At 36.9% G+C, this 15,031-nt stretch overlaps 1 long non-coding RNA gene across 1 annotated transcript; it reads left to right on the top strand.

Annotated features, from left to right (window-relative positions):
• The first annotated feature begins 381 nt into the window (after positions 1-381).
• On the top strand, positions 382-9,720 carry LOC306664603. Its single transcript, XR_013764754.1, has 3 exons — positions 382-558; positions 1,811-1,958; positions 9,593-9,720. It is a non-coding gene; the product is annotated as an uncharacterized lncRNA (long non-coding RNA).
• The last annotated feature ends 5,311 nt before the right edge of the window (positions 9,721-15,031 follow it).

Below are 15,031 nucleotides of genomic sequence, written 5' to 3'. Positions count from 1 at the left end.
GTAATTATTTTATGTTAAATAACTTTAGCAAATTAGTCAATTATTAACACTTATTCTCTGAAAATAAATTATAAATGAAGACGAGAGCAAGTCCAATAACTACTTAATTGTGGGTATTGCCATAGTATCCCTGGAATAATTTTTTTAAGTACAGTTAATTTATTCATGCTTCCATTTATCTTAAGAATAAATATTCTAGCTTTACCTACATTGTAGAATCATATCAATTATTTGTGAATTGGTTGAAAGATTAAAGAGCCGACATAAATTTCTGTCAATAAAATGCAAATAAAGGGGTTTATTTGCCCATATAGCTTAGTGACAATTTCAGCAGGTCGCTAAATCAACTTGGTCAAAGCAAATTCTTGTGTCACTACTAATTATGTATGCATACTCTTTCAATTGTGCTGAACAACCCTGGGGAGTAATTGGTATAGTTGTTTGTTGGCCTGTAGGTAACTCTGTACTCTCTGACTTTTCTCTGTTTCCTATACCTCCAAAGGAAATATGATCTGACAATCTTGCCAACTCTGTCTACTGACTGCGACCTTGCATGATGTGAGTTTTCAGGAACCTGCTTTGAAGAAGCGGCCTGACTCTGAGAAAATCCCCCTAATTTACAAAAAGGAAGCTAATTAGACCCTTATAGAAGTCTTATTCTTTTGAGAATGAAAGCATTCTATTTTGTTTTGTTCACAAATAATTTGAAAGAGTTAAGCGTTTAAAAAAGGAATGGCCCATTGATAATCATTTAGCCTTTGATTTATTTGGGTTGATAATATGAGAAATTAAATTAAATTCTATTTTCCTAGTACATATTGAAATTTTAGGATAATTATCATGACATCAATTATTTTCTTGGTAAGCACATTGGATTTTTCTGTAATTTGAATGAAAATGTGAATTTATCAGTGATTGTTAATCATCGTTTAAAGAATATACTGTTTTACTTATCCCCAAAATATACTTTGCTTTGCATACTGAAACATTACTTAGAAAAATGGTCTAAACTCTGTTTGGAGTTATGGGGGTGGGAAAGCTTTGCAGAAACAGTATTATAAAGCAGATATATAACAACTAATTTTAATATTAGTAAGGTCTTCTATTTTCTATTGTTTTTCTTCAAAGAAACAACAAATATTTCAGAAACATCTTATTAAATATCTATAAAAAGAAGAGAATCATTTCCCATTTTAGAAAAACTTGCAACAGGGAAGTCTCTTAGACAAAAATATATTTTAAATAGTTTTTGGCCACTTGTAGGAGAGGGACTCTTTGCTCAGTTGTACATTTTAGCCTGCTTCTCCATGAGATGACCTAATGAAATCTGATCAAATATTCCCATTTGACCAGTTAACCTTCCTTTCCTCTAGAGCTCTGTTTGCTAACAGTTTAGACTGATGTCAAGCTCTCACTGGCTGATGACATGGATATTTCTGCCTTTAATCTTCTTGTCTGAAATGAATGAGCATGAAGTTTCCATTCTTAGCCTGTTTCCTTGATCAGTTATAGACTGACTGATCAAGGAAACTCCCACGAGAGTGTTTCTTTATTCCATTTTTTTTTTTTGTAGTGCTGGAAATTGAATTTTTTTGTAGTGTTAGCCAAGTTTTCAACCACTCAGCTACACATCCCTAGCCTTCTTCCATCTTTACCTATACCAAAATCTAGTGCTTAGACTAATAGGCCTAGGAAGGCCCCTTCCTTCTTTATTTATTTTTAAACATTATTTAAACATTTATTTATTTTTAAACAGTATAATTAATCCCATTCTGTTTTTTGTTTTTTGTTTTTTTTTCTCCCTTTGGAGAAATGGAAGCTGTCTACTATCTCCATGGATTTACGTGAACTACAATGGACTGGGGCTGATATAAGAGTCAACATGGCGAAGTAGACTTTCTAAAGTCAGGGACAAAAGTGGGACATTTTGTGGCTCTGAAGATGCAAGCTGACAATGGGTAAGGTCATAGTGGCAAGTATCTCAGACCAAGGAATTTCTCTGTAGATCATTAAGGCAATGCAAATGTTACTTAAGAAGGTAGGGATGCTCCAGTCCATAATAAAAGGACCAAGTTGTCAGCTGGCAATGCATACACATCCAATCCTGGAGAAGGTTTAGTCCTTCCTTCTCTTTATATTTCAGTGACAAAGTTCAGCTGATTCAAGCTGGCACAAGGTAGAGACTTATTAGTACTATGTACCTTGCTCCTGAGCTATATCAGAACAAGAGGTTCACTTTCTCCATGCTTAACACATTGCCACCCTTGTTAGGCAAGAAACTGTTTTCTCTTGGGCCTGCTCCACTTCAGCTGCTCCATAGTTTCTATAGTTCAGCCTTCCTTCCTTCAGCCTCCAGTATATGCGTTCTCAATAAAATAAGAGGTTTAGGAGAAGGAAGGAGAAGCCTTTGGGATATTCTAACTTTAGAACAGAGTAGTTAAAGACAGTCTGAACTCTAATCCTGAGGAAATTAACATCTGATTCTACCTCATTGTAAAAAACAAACCAAAATAAAATTTTTGGAGCCTCTTTCCTGTCTTTAAATTAAATAATGAAGAAGAGGGGGTTAAATTTGGGATGTGGTAGCATGGAGCAATGAGAACAAGGAAAATAGTGTTGCTACATTTGCAGGTGGTTTGCATAAATTTGCATTGCTTATATCACAAGTAAATGTAAATATTTTGAGTCAGTTCACATATTGGTAGTTATAATCACTATCCCAAATCATTAACAGTCAAGGAATATCCTAGTTTGGTTAAAAAATATAAAGTAAAAGGAAGAGCTGAGGTCTCTATCTTAGTTTGCTAGGGCTGCCATAAAAAATACCAGACTGGTGGCTTAAAAAACAAATTTATTTTCTCTCAGTTCAGAAGCATTAGTATCTAAGATCAAAGTGTAAATATGTTTGTTTTCTCCTGAGACCTCTCTCCTTGGCTTGGAGATGGTTGCCTTCTCATTATGTCCCCACAGGCCCTTTTCTCTGTGCATTCAGATTCTTGTTGTCTCTTCCTCTTATATGGACCAGTCATACTGGATTAGGGATCCACTTGACCCAATATAATCATATCACCTTCTTAAAGGTCCTATCTCCAAATATAGTCACATTGGGAATTAAAGTTTCAACATAGGAGTTTTGGGGGAATGCAATTCCATCTACAACAGCCCCCTTGTTTGTTTTTACTTTATACTGTCATCATATATCCTATTTCTATGAAGCTCAGACTCTTTGTCATAATTGTACTTTGTTTCCTAATTCTTGCTATCTGATATCTATAAAGGAATTCTCCAGTTCCTACTGATGACAGTTACCACTAAAGCTGGACCTAAATTCTTCACGATATCTTGGTTAGCCAGGAAGGGAATTGTGAGTCTTGGATCAGAGCTAATTTAAGCCACACTGTGACAATGGAACATTTCCCATTCATGAAATTCGAGTAACTGGTGCTTCTTACACAGTGCATTTTGACAGTCAGAAAGGAATCTTGCTATTAGATTCCTTCCTTCATTTTGTGGGAGTGTAATATAATAGAGAAGCTTACATGTGACCTCTTGGTTTGAAGCAGTAGTTGCCAAGAGCATGTTATTCTAGAGAATGCTATCATATTATTATCATGACTTAAGAACATCGCTTTCAGAGATCATAAAAATCCCTATGAGTATAATCAAATTGTTTAGACTGGCAATCAGTAGGAAGTCATTCATATCATTGTGACTGTGCTGAAATCTGGATTTGTGCTGGGACTCTGCATAAAAGAGTAGACGTTTGGTTCAAGTCATAGTTCTCCATTCTGCTCTATTAGTATCCCTTCAAATGGAAAAGACCTAAGTACATACAGCTAATTGTATTCAATGACATTTTCCATTTCTAGGTAGTAAAATAGACATAACTATGTAGATAAAGATTCAGAATGATAGTAAATGTTTACCTTATGAAGGAGTGTGTAAGTTGAAATTGATAACAAAATGAAGAAAATGCAGAAATGAAATGCAGAATAATAATTCTGTTTAAATGACTCCAGAAATGAGAAAATAAATATATCTCACAAGATATAGAAAATTTCTTCTGGGAGCTATCATGAGAATGACCCACCATGATATTTATTGTTTAACATTTTATTGGCAAGGTTGTGGTTAATCCCAGAGGACACCTGAAACTGATTTATATTGCAATGCTCTATTAACTTATTAGGTCTTATTAATTTGTTAATTGTTATAATTTTATTTAAAATACAAGTGAGCATTTTATGAACTGTGCCAGCCTTATAACCCTCCTTTTAGAAAAGGAATAAGAAGAGAAGAGAAGGATAGGCAAGAGTTCAAGTATCTCTGAACTCTTGGGTCTCTGCTCTTTTTAGGAAATTCTCCATCTCTTTGCCAGTATTCTGACCTAGATTTAAAAATATTATAAACTAAAAGCCATTTTCAGTTCTTGAACTCAGAGGCGACAGTCAAAACGTTTAGCTCTCAGGAAGACTGGGATTTTCTCAAGATGACCACTGAATGGCCAGATTCACGTCAGTCATCAGCAACCATTTTCTCATGATGAGGCTTATTGGCTGAACAGCAGCTGGGTGAGTGGCACCTCGCATTTTGTTCCACTATTCTGTTTTTTTTCCAAGCAAATAAAACAGAAATTAAGATCAGATTTTGCCTTTAGATGCATGTTGATAGAAGTCAGGGTCAGAGGAAGAGCTTTTGTTGACTGCAGTAAAAATTGCCTTTGTCTCCATATAGTAAGAGGATAGAGTTTGGCACCAAGAGACCTGACTCCCCGTTTATGCACTATCAGCAACTGTCTGCTACAAATCTTGATGAATTTTTGACATAGCAATATTCACAAACAAGGCATACTTCCAACATGCAGAATGCCTCTTGTTTTACAAATTCCAAAAATAAGTTAAATAAATAAACTTAAAAGAGATTAAAGTTCTGGATTGCAAAGCATTTTTATTAGAAGCAAAGAATATTATAAAATTCTGAGCCAGCTTTTAATAATAGGAAAACACACATACACCAAGGAGACATCTCCTTCTTTCTTAGGTACTGTATATCACACATAAATATCCTTGTGTTTGATTAAGATTCTAATATAACTCCAAGTAATCAATTAACAAATGAAATTTTTAAAAGAATGTTTGCAATTAGGATATTGCCATTGAACATATCCATATCTATAAGCATACCTACGTCTGTCTACATTTATAATTCATTTATACATGTCTATAATAATGTACACATTTATATATATGTCTAATCTATCTTCATTTATGTATACATTAAAAGTAGGGTATACTGACATAACTCTCAATGACTCTGTGTTAGTCAGTTTTCATTACTATAACAAATGCTTTAGATAATCAACTTATCAAGAAAAAAGGTTTACTTTGACTTGGGATTTTGGAAATAGCACTCATGGTTGGTTACCTTGCATGATGCCCTACTCTGTAAAACTTCCACCAACTCCCATATCATCGATCCAGGGATTAAACCTTTAGTACATGGGTCTTTGGGGAACATTTCAGACCCAAACTGTAGCAAACTTTACTGACAGGAACCAGAAATGGGTTGATGAAAATCTATCCCCTCTTTACCCTAAACTCCCTTGTGATCTGGGTACAGTTCCTGTTTTTACAATCCAGGAATATATCTGTAGCCCACCAAAAGATTCAATGAATTGTTGCTTCATTTTCAAATCAAGAGAAACAAGGAAAGAGGGATAAAAAATTGATAGGTACCAGTTTTATATGCACAGTACTTCTTGGTGCAAGTCAGATCAAGTCAGTGTCCTGATCAGATCCCTTAAAGTGGGGTACAAGCCATGTCCCTATAGTGATTTAAGGCTCTGTGTGATCTGGCCCCGCCTTCCCACACTCAAGGGCTTCTTTTTCCCTTGACTGCTTTTTAGCTCCAGCAACCCTGGCTTTCTTGCTCTTCCTGAAATGGCACAGGCGTGCCCCTACCTGAGTTTCTGGTCTCAGCTACTCCATTGGCCTACTAGCTTTTCTGCATGCTGCTCCTTCATCTCTCAGGTTAAGTCCATACCATTTCCTCAGAAAAGTCTTTTAGGGTTGACTTATCAAATTTTCTCAACCCTTCTTATTCCTCTTTGTGTCACTGGTTTTTTTTGCCTTAAAACTTAAACAACATCCAACACATTTCACTTTAATGTTTTTTTATGTATACTACCAGAGAATAATTGCAATATTTTGTTTGCTGCTGTATTCTCTGTGCCTAGACCAATGACTACCATATAATAAATAACCAAAAGCAAATCAAGGAATCATTTCTTCTCTCTGATATGTTATGAATTTTTCCCTCTTATCCCACTAGAATAACAAAAAGTCATATCTTTATTTCGAATTTTGATGACATTCATCATTTCTTTTGTGTCAATTTTTATTTTAAAAATTATTATGTCAAAATATTATTTATATTGACTACTTTTTCTTTGGTGCTATACTTCCTGGCCCATTATTAAAAAAAAAAAAAAAAAAAAAAAGATTCCTTGATCTAGGACTGGGTTAGACCAGTGAACATGTCATCTTCATGAAGGTTTCCTAAGCTCCTTGAAAATACTAAAGTGCTTTCTGACTTCCAAAGAGAATATGCGCCATTCCCTAAACTTGTTTGGACTGGGAATGTTCCATCGTGAAATATTTGTGAAGCTAGGACACATTGATCTTTCAAATTGTCTTTTTTACTCTGCCCAAATTCTAGCCCTTTTATAGCCTTTGTAAGGAAAAAATAAAAAATCCTGCTTTGAAAAAAGGATGAATCATAAAACTAAAGAATAACAGATTCAGGAAATGTAAAAGTGGCCCAAGTTTACTAATGATAGTTGTGAAACATAATTTTTATTATTTCCTCAATATATACGAGCAGGAATAACTAAGGAGAACTTCCACAAGCCTCAAACTGGTGTCTGCTTCACCTCAATTCTTTATTCATTATGAGCACTACTCCAACTCTTCCTAAACCTCTCCAGTCCACAAATTATCTTGATATCCACAGAAGGAAGAGTCCCTTGTACTCAGATGTAAACTAAGTTATTGTGAACATTTGAAAAACAACTCAAGTTTCTAAGAAAGTAATAATAACCAGAGGTAACATATACATTTAAACGGAGATCAGATGTACATTGGAAACCAAGAGGAGTCAAAGTAAACAAGGTAATGTATACATCTAAAAGATATTCAGATATCAATCCTAAACAAAAAAGAATTGCTATATTTGTGCAGAAGAAAAAAGGGAGCCTTGCACTGAGGTTTATTGGTTTAAGTTTTAACTTTTTGGAATACTTGACATACAGCTCTCTTGATTTATAGAGGTTTCCTCTAGCACTGGTCCCTCAGTAGATGCACACATTATGAAGATATGGTTTCACTGTAAGGGACACTTGGGGAGGGTCAAAGTGATAGATGAGGAAGGAAGACTTCTTTCCTATGGAGCAGAAAACTACTTTTGTAAGCAAGGTGAAGACTCAATGAATTCCACAGTCAGAATTTCTCCTGCTTTTCCTGGTCATGACAGTGTGCTCTGAGGTTAAGCTCTGCTTCTTCCCATTTCTTCCCAACTTCACTGTGGTCCTCATTAAATCATAGGTGCTATCAATTAATCTTCTCTTTTTCTTCTACTCCATATCAACTTTTGCTTTCTTGTTGGACAAACCTTGGGATATGAAAAGAATATTCATGGAGCGAAGGGCCGTGGTAAAAGCCCCTAGCCTATGTAGAGTCAATGAAATCAATTTGAGCAGGTTGAAGGACCCCGACTTGTACTTAGACTTATTTCTGTGTTTTAAGAAGTATAAATAGGTAGGGCAAACATAAGAAGTGGTTCTACTACTAAATTCAGGAGAAAACCCATTATTTTATGAGACCCTCCCTTTTGAGTATAATGTCTGGACTAGAATAGAGAAGAATAATTTAGGGGTCATGGGATATTAGGCTGGGTATAATCAAAGTTCATTAAGGTTTATTCTGGTGAATGTAGGAGAGACAATTACAAATCTGCCATAGAATCATCAAAGAGGCTAATGGTTGGTTTGGTGTAACATTATAAAAGGGCAGTTTAAGAAGAGATGGAAAGTCATGTTAATGGTGAGTATAATTAAGTAGAAAATGTTCAAGCTTCTTTAATTATCTTTTTAACATTTATAGCACCTGTATTAGTTTTCTACTTCTTCCCTAATAAATAAACACAAACTCAGTGACTTAAATTTTCCACTTACTATCTCATAACTCTGTAGAATTCCAGTAAGCTCAGATGGTCTCTCTTTATGAGTTGTGCAAAGACAAAATCAAGACCGTTCCATTCTGGAGGGTCTAGAGGAGAACAGGTCCCTGCTTCATCACTGGCTGTCAGCTGGGGGTCATTCCCAGGCTCTAGAGCCTGCCCGCATTTGTGCCTGGTGACCCTCTTCATCTTCAAAGTGGCGATGGATTTTCAAGTCCTCCTGCCTCATCCTCTGACTCTTCTGCTTCATCTCTTCGACTTCAGATGGACAAGACACTCTCTGCTGGCATTCAGAAAATAAAAATGCCCCACAAAATATTGATTAGTTACACTTTGTTGTAAAATTTGAAAATATATGTGTAAAGACACATGCACACAGTAATCATCAGACCTGCATTGTAGTGGGTTGTATATAATTAAATCCTAACTGATGAACAGAATAAAATTCTAGAAGTAATCTAAATATTCTGGAAAAACCTGTAACATTTTAGAGTGTTGACAATATGAATAAGGCATAGCTCCTCAAATTAGAATATGTAAGCTGTAAATATCCTTTGAAGTCCTCCTAGCATTATAGCCATGGGATACAAACTGTTCCACTTCAATCTCTTTCTCAAGTCACAATTTATACCATCAAACTTACTTTTCTGAAATCCAGTCAAATCCTCCAATTCAATTCAATCCTCTCTTTACATAACTGGAAAGTAATATATTTCTATCATTTTAAGCCCCTAAATTTGTGGTAATTTGATATGACAGCAATGAAAAACTAATAAAGGGTCTGTAATAAAGTTTATATGCTTATATTTACTGTATTTTATTGATTTTGGGGATGGGATCCTCTCCTCCACATTTAATAGTTGTGAAATTGGATAATGTTTTACAATTTTTGTAATCTAGGAAGCATTCATGACACATTGAAATTGTCATTGCCTTCTCTTTAAGATTTACAAATGGGTGTTAGTGACTTAGAAGAGAATCTTTAAGACAGCACTGAACCACATTTTGAAGAAATACTTCATGACCAATGCTTTGGTTAGAACAGAAGACATGAGTGTGTGAAAAAATAGTTATTGATAACACTGAGTCAATAAATGATTTAGAAAATAAATCCTAAATGAGAGTAAAAGAAAGAAGTTTAACTACTTTGTCACGAATATATATTTACTATATGTATTATAGTGATATACATAAAATATATACCTAAGTAAGTAAAAGATTCCTTAATAGGCATTAAATTATAATTCTAAAGCATTATAATTCTAAAGCATTATATGTTGCATGATCATTGATTAAATTTGGTGATTGTTTAAATTTGATAATTGGTTAACACTATAGAAATAATCTCTTGTTACAGGTTGAATTGTGTTCTCTTCTATACCCACCACCTGATTCATATGTTGAAGTCCTAACTCCCAGTATCTCAGAATGGAACCTTATTTGAAAAAAGGTTTGTTGCAGATATAATTTGTTAAAGATGAAGTCAGATTGGGTAGGATGTGGTCCTGATCTAATGTCCGATGTCCTTATAAAAAGAAATTTGGGGAGGGATTCAAGATGGCGGACTAGAGGGTGGCTGCGTTTCGTGTTGCTCTAGGACTCAGGACTCAAGAAGAGGAGATATAGAGAGCCTTGGGACCAACTCAAAGCAGCCGGGCGAGAGTCTCCCACTGGGCAGGCGTCCCGGACGGGGCAGGCGTCCTGGACGGGGCGGTAGCCCCGAAAGCAGGGATCTTTGCAAAGTAGAACTGCCGGCGAGGCACCCCTCCCCCTGCCGGAGCAGTGATCGCAGACAGCTGGGAGCATTGGAGAGGTGGCTGTTCACCACAGCGCTTGGACTCGGCGCAACCCACCCGGGCTCTGGGAGGCTGCCCAAAGGAGAAGGTGCTTGGTGAGCTGTTTGGACTGAAAGCGACCACCCCTGAACACAGGGGGCTGCCCAGAGGAGAAGGAGAAATACGGGCTTGGCACGTCGCTTGGAATTGGAGCAGCTGCGCCAGGGCTCTGGGCGGCTATCCGGTGGAACAGCGTGGTGAGTGGTTTGGTCCCAGAGCATCCGCTCCTGAACACAGGGGGGTTGTCTGGAGAAGGAGGAGGAGCGCGGCGGGGTGCTTGGGCTCGAAGTGACTGCACCAGGGCTACGGGAGGCAGTCGGGACAAGAAGGTGCACAGTGAGTTCTTGGGACTCATGACGCACCAGATCTCTGGGTGACTGCCTGGTGGAGAAAGAGGTGCGTGGTGGGTCACTTGGTCTTAGAGCGACCGCACGGAACAACAGGTGGCTGCCGGAGGAAAAGGCGTGTGGCGGGTCACTGGGACTCGGAGCGATTGTAAGGGGCTCCAGGTGGCTGCTCAGAGGAGGGGCCGCATAGCCAGGCGAAAAGTGCAGAGCAGGGTCCTAGATGGCTTCTTGGTGGAAGGGCCCCACAGACAAACTGAGGGGCGGAGCGAAGGCTCCAGGACTGCAGGCAGCTTCTCTGAAGAGAGGCAGCCTAAGGAGATTCGTTTGCGAAGGGTGAGGCTTCCAGGCCCAGGAGGTATGTCCGGGTCCCTGGGAACATTGCAGAAGAAAGCTGCCCAGCCCAGGCGGTAGTTGAGAATTGAACGGAACCTCTGGGAGGAAAACCGACCAGTGAGACCTCCCCACCGGGTGACTCCTCCCTGTTGGGTGAGGTTCTCCCAAAAGGACTGTAAAATCAGAGACACAGGCCCAAACTGGTCTTGCATCAGCCCACATCCTACTTCCCTGCTGGATGACCATTCATCAGCAAGTGAAGGTACCTCTGCCCACTAGCAGGGAATATACCCCACCGGAAGGCCACCACCCCTAGGGAGTCAGCTCCCTTGTGGAGCACTGCATTATCACTTCCTCCAAGATTTCAGGCTACTGAAGACTAAGAGGGGATATAATAGAAATCTTCAGGGATATTATAAGACAATAGAGGAAATCTGCAATATCACAGCGGTCAACTGATACCTGAACAATATGAGAAAACAAGGAAAGAAAATGCTGCAAACAAATCTAGATGTTACATCAATGAAACCCAACGACAGCATGGCAGAAGAAATGACAGAAAGGGAGTTCAGAATGTACATAATTAAAATGCTCAGGGAAGCAAATGATGAGATGCAAGAGCAAATGCAGGCACTGAATGATCACACCAATCGACAGTTAAAAGAGCAAATACAGGAAGCAAAAGATCACTTCAATAAAGAGTTAGAGATATTGAAAAAAAACCAAACAGAAATCCTTGAAATGAAGGAAACAATAAACCAAATTAAGAACTCCATAGAAAGCATAACCAATAGAATAGAACACCTGGAAGAGAGAACATCAGACATTGAAGATAAAATATTTAACCTTGAAAACAAAGTTGAACAAACAGAGAAGATGGTAAGAAATCATGAACAGAATGTACAAGAACTATGGGATATCATGAAGAGGCCAAATTTAAGAATTATTGGAATTGAGGAAGGCTTAGAGAAACAGACCAAAGGAATGGACAATCTATTCAATGAAATACTATCAGAAAATTTCCCAAATCTGAAGAATGAAATGGAAGATCAAGTACAAGAGGCATATAGGACTCCAAATATACAAAATTACAACAGACCCACACCAAGGCACATTATAATGAAAATACCCAACATACAAAATAAAAACAGAATTTTAAAGGCTGTGAGAGAAAAGAACCAAATTACATTCAGGGGGAAACCAATACGGATATCAGCAGATTTTTCAATCCAGACCCTAAAAGCTAGAAGGGCCTGGAACAACATTTTTCAAGCCCTGAAAGAAAATGGATGCCAACCAAGAATCTTATACCCTGCAAAACTTACCTTCAAATTTGATGATGAAATAAAATCCTTCCATGATAAACAAAAAAATTTACAAAAAGAATTTACAAAAAGAAAGCCAGCATTACAGAACATTCTCAGCAAAATATTCCACGAGGAAGAGATGAAAAACAAAGAAACAAATCAGCAATGGGAGGAACTATCCTAAAGGAATTGTCAAATAAAGGAAGAACCAAGTCGTCTCAAAATAAATAAATAAATAAATAAATAAATAAAATGAACCAAATGACCGGGAATACTAATCATATCTCAATAATAACCCTGAATATTAATGGCCTGAACTCATCAATCAAAAGACATAGACTGGCAGATTGGATCAAAAAGAAAGATCCAACAATATGTTGCCTGCAAGAGACTCACCTCGTAGAAAGAGATACCCATAGACTAAAGGTGAAAGGATGGGGGAAAACATATCATGCACATGGACTCAGCAAAAAAGCTGGGGTATCCATCCTCATTTCAGATAATGTGGACTTCAAGTCAAAACTAGTCAGAAGGGATAAAGAAGGACATTACATACTGCTTAAGGGAACCATAAATCAGCAAGATATAACAATCATAAACATCTATGCCCCAAACAGTGGCTCATCCATGTATGTCAAACAAATCCTTCTCAATTTCAGAAACCAAATAGACCATAACACAATAATACTAGGTGATTTTAACACACCTCTCTCACCACTGGACAGATCTTCCAAACAAAAATTGAACAAAGAAACCATAGATCTCAATAACACAATCAATAATTTAGACTTAATGGACATTTATAGAATATACCATCCAACCAAGAGCGAATACACTTTCTTCTCAGCAGCACATGGATCCTTCTCTAAAATAGACCATATATTATGCCACAAAGCTAATGTAAGCAAATACAAGAAGATAGAGACACTACCTTGTATTCTATCAGATCATAATGGATTGAAGTTAGAAATAAATGAAAGAGTAAAATACAGAAGCTACTCCAACACCTGGAGATTAAACAATATGCTATTACATGATGAATGGATAACAGAAGATATTAGGAAGGAAATTAAAAAATTCTTAGAGGTAAATGAGAACAAAGAAATATCATATCAAAATCTTTGGGACACTATGAAAGCAGTACTTAGAGGAAAATTTATTTCATGGAGCGCATTCAATAAAAGAAGTAAAAATCAACAAATAAACAACCTAACACTTCAGCTCAAAGCCCTAGAAAAAGAAGAACAGACCAACACCAAAAGTAGTAGAAGACAGGAAATAGTTAAACTCAGAGCTGAAATCAACGAAATTGAAACAAAAGAAACAATACAAAAAATTGACAAAATAAATAGTTGATTCTTTGAAAAAATAAACAAAATTGATAAACCCTTAGCCACTCTAACAAAGAGAAGACGAGAGAAAACCCAAATCACCAAAATTCGGAATGAACAAGGAAATATCACAACAGACACGATTGAAATACAAAAATAATTAGAAGCTATTTTGAAAATCTATATTCTAACCAAATAGAAAATTTCGAAGACATCAACAGGTTTCTAGAGACATATGAATTGCCTAAATTGAACGAGGAGGACATACACAATTTAAATAGAACAATTTCAAGTAATGAAGTAGAAGAGGTCATCAAAAGCCTACCTACAAAGAAAAGTCCAGGATCAGATGGGTTCTCAGCCGAGTTCTACAAAATCTTTAAAGAAGAGCTCATTCCAATACTTCTCAAAGTATTCCATGAAATAGAAGAGGAGGGTACCCTCCCAAACTCATTCTATGAAACCAATATTACCCTGATACCCAAGCCAGACAGAGATAAATCGAGGAAAGAAAATTTCAGACCGATATCATTAATGAACATTGACGCAAAAATTCTCAATAAAATTTTAGAAAATCACATACAAAAATATATTAAAAAGATAGTGCACCACGATCAAGTGGGTTTTATCCCAGGGATGCAAGGTTGGTTCAACATCCGGAAATCAATAAATGTAATTCACCATATCAATAGACTTAAAGTCAAGAATCACATGATTATTTCAATAGATGCAGAAAAAGCATTTGATAAAATACAGCACCCCTTCATGCTCAAAACACTAGAAAAAATAGGGATAGTGGGAACATTCCTTAACATTGTAAAGGCCATCTATGCTAAGCCCATGGCTAATATCATTCTAAACGGTGAAAAACTGAAAGCATTCCCCCTAAAAACTGGAACAAGACAGGGATGCCCTCTTTCACCACTTCTATTCAATATCGTTCTTGAGACTCTAGCCAGAGCAATTAGACAGACCAAGGAAATTAAAGGAATACGAATAGGAAAAGAAGAACTCAAACTATCCCTATTTGCGGATGATATGATTATATACTTAGAGGAACCAGGAAATTCCACCAGAAAACTGTTAGAACTCATAAGTGTATTCAGTAAAGTGGCAGGTTACAAGATCAATGCTCATAAATCCAATGCATTTTTATACATAAGTGAGGAATCCTCAGAAAGAGAAATTATGAAAACTACCCCATTCACCATAGCATCGAAAAAAAAAAAAATACTTGGGAATCAATCTCACAAAAGAGGTAAAAGACCTCTACAATGAGAACTACAGAACACTAAAGAAAGAAATCGAAGAAAACCTTAGAAGATGGAAAGATCTCCCATGTTCTTGGATAGGCCGAATTAATATTGTCAAAATGGCCATACTACCAAAAGTGCTATACAGATTCAATGCAATCCCAATTAAAATCCCAATGACGTACCTTACAGAAATAGAGCAAGCAATCATGAAATTCATCTGGAAGAATAAGAAACCCAGAATAGCTAAAGCCATCCTTCGCAGGAAAAATGAAGCAGGGGGTATCACAATACCTGAACTTCAACTTTATTACAAAGCAATAGTAACAAAGACGGCATGGTACTGGTACCACAATAGACAGGTAGATCAATGGTACAGAATAGAGGACA

This window comes from Sciurus vulgaris (assembly GCF_902686455.1).
Source record: "Sciurus vulgaris genome assembly, chromosome: 6".
Classification (NCBI taxonomy): Eukaryota; Metazoa; Chordata; class Mammalia; order Rodentia; family Sciuridae; genus Sciurus; species Sciurus vulgaris.
This window is presented reverse-complemented; position numbering and strand designations above follow the sequence as displayed.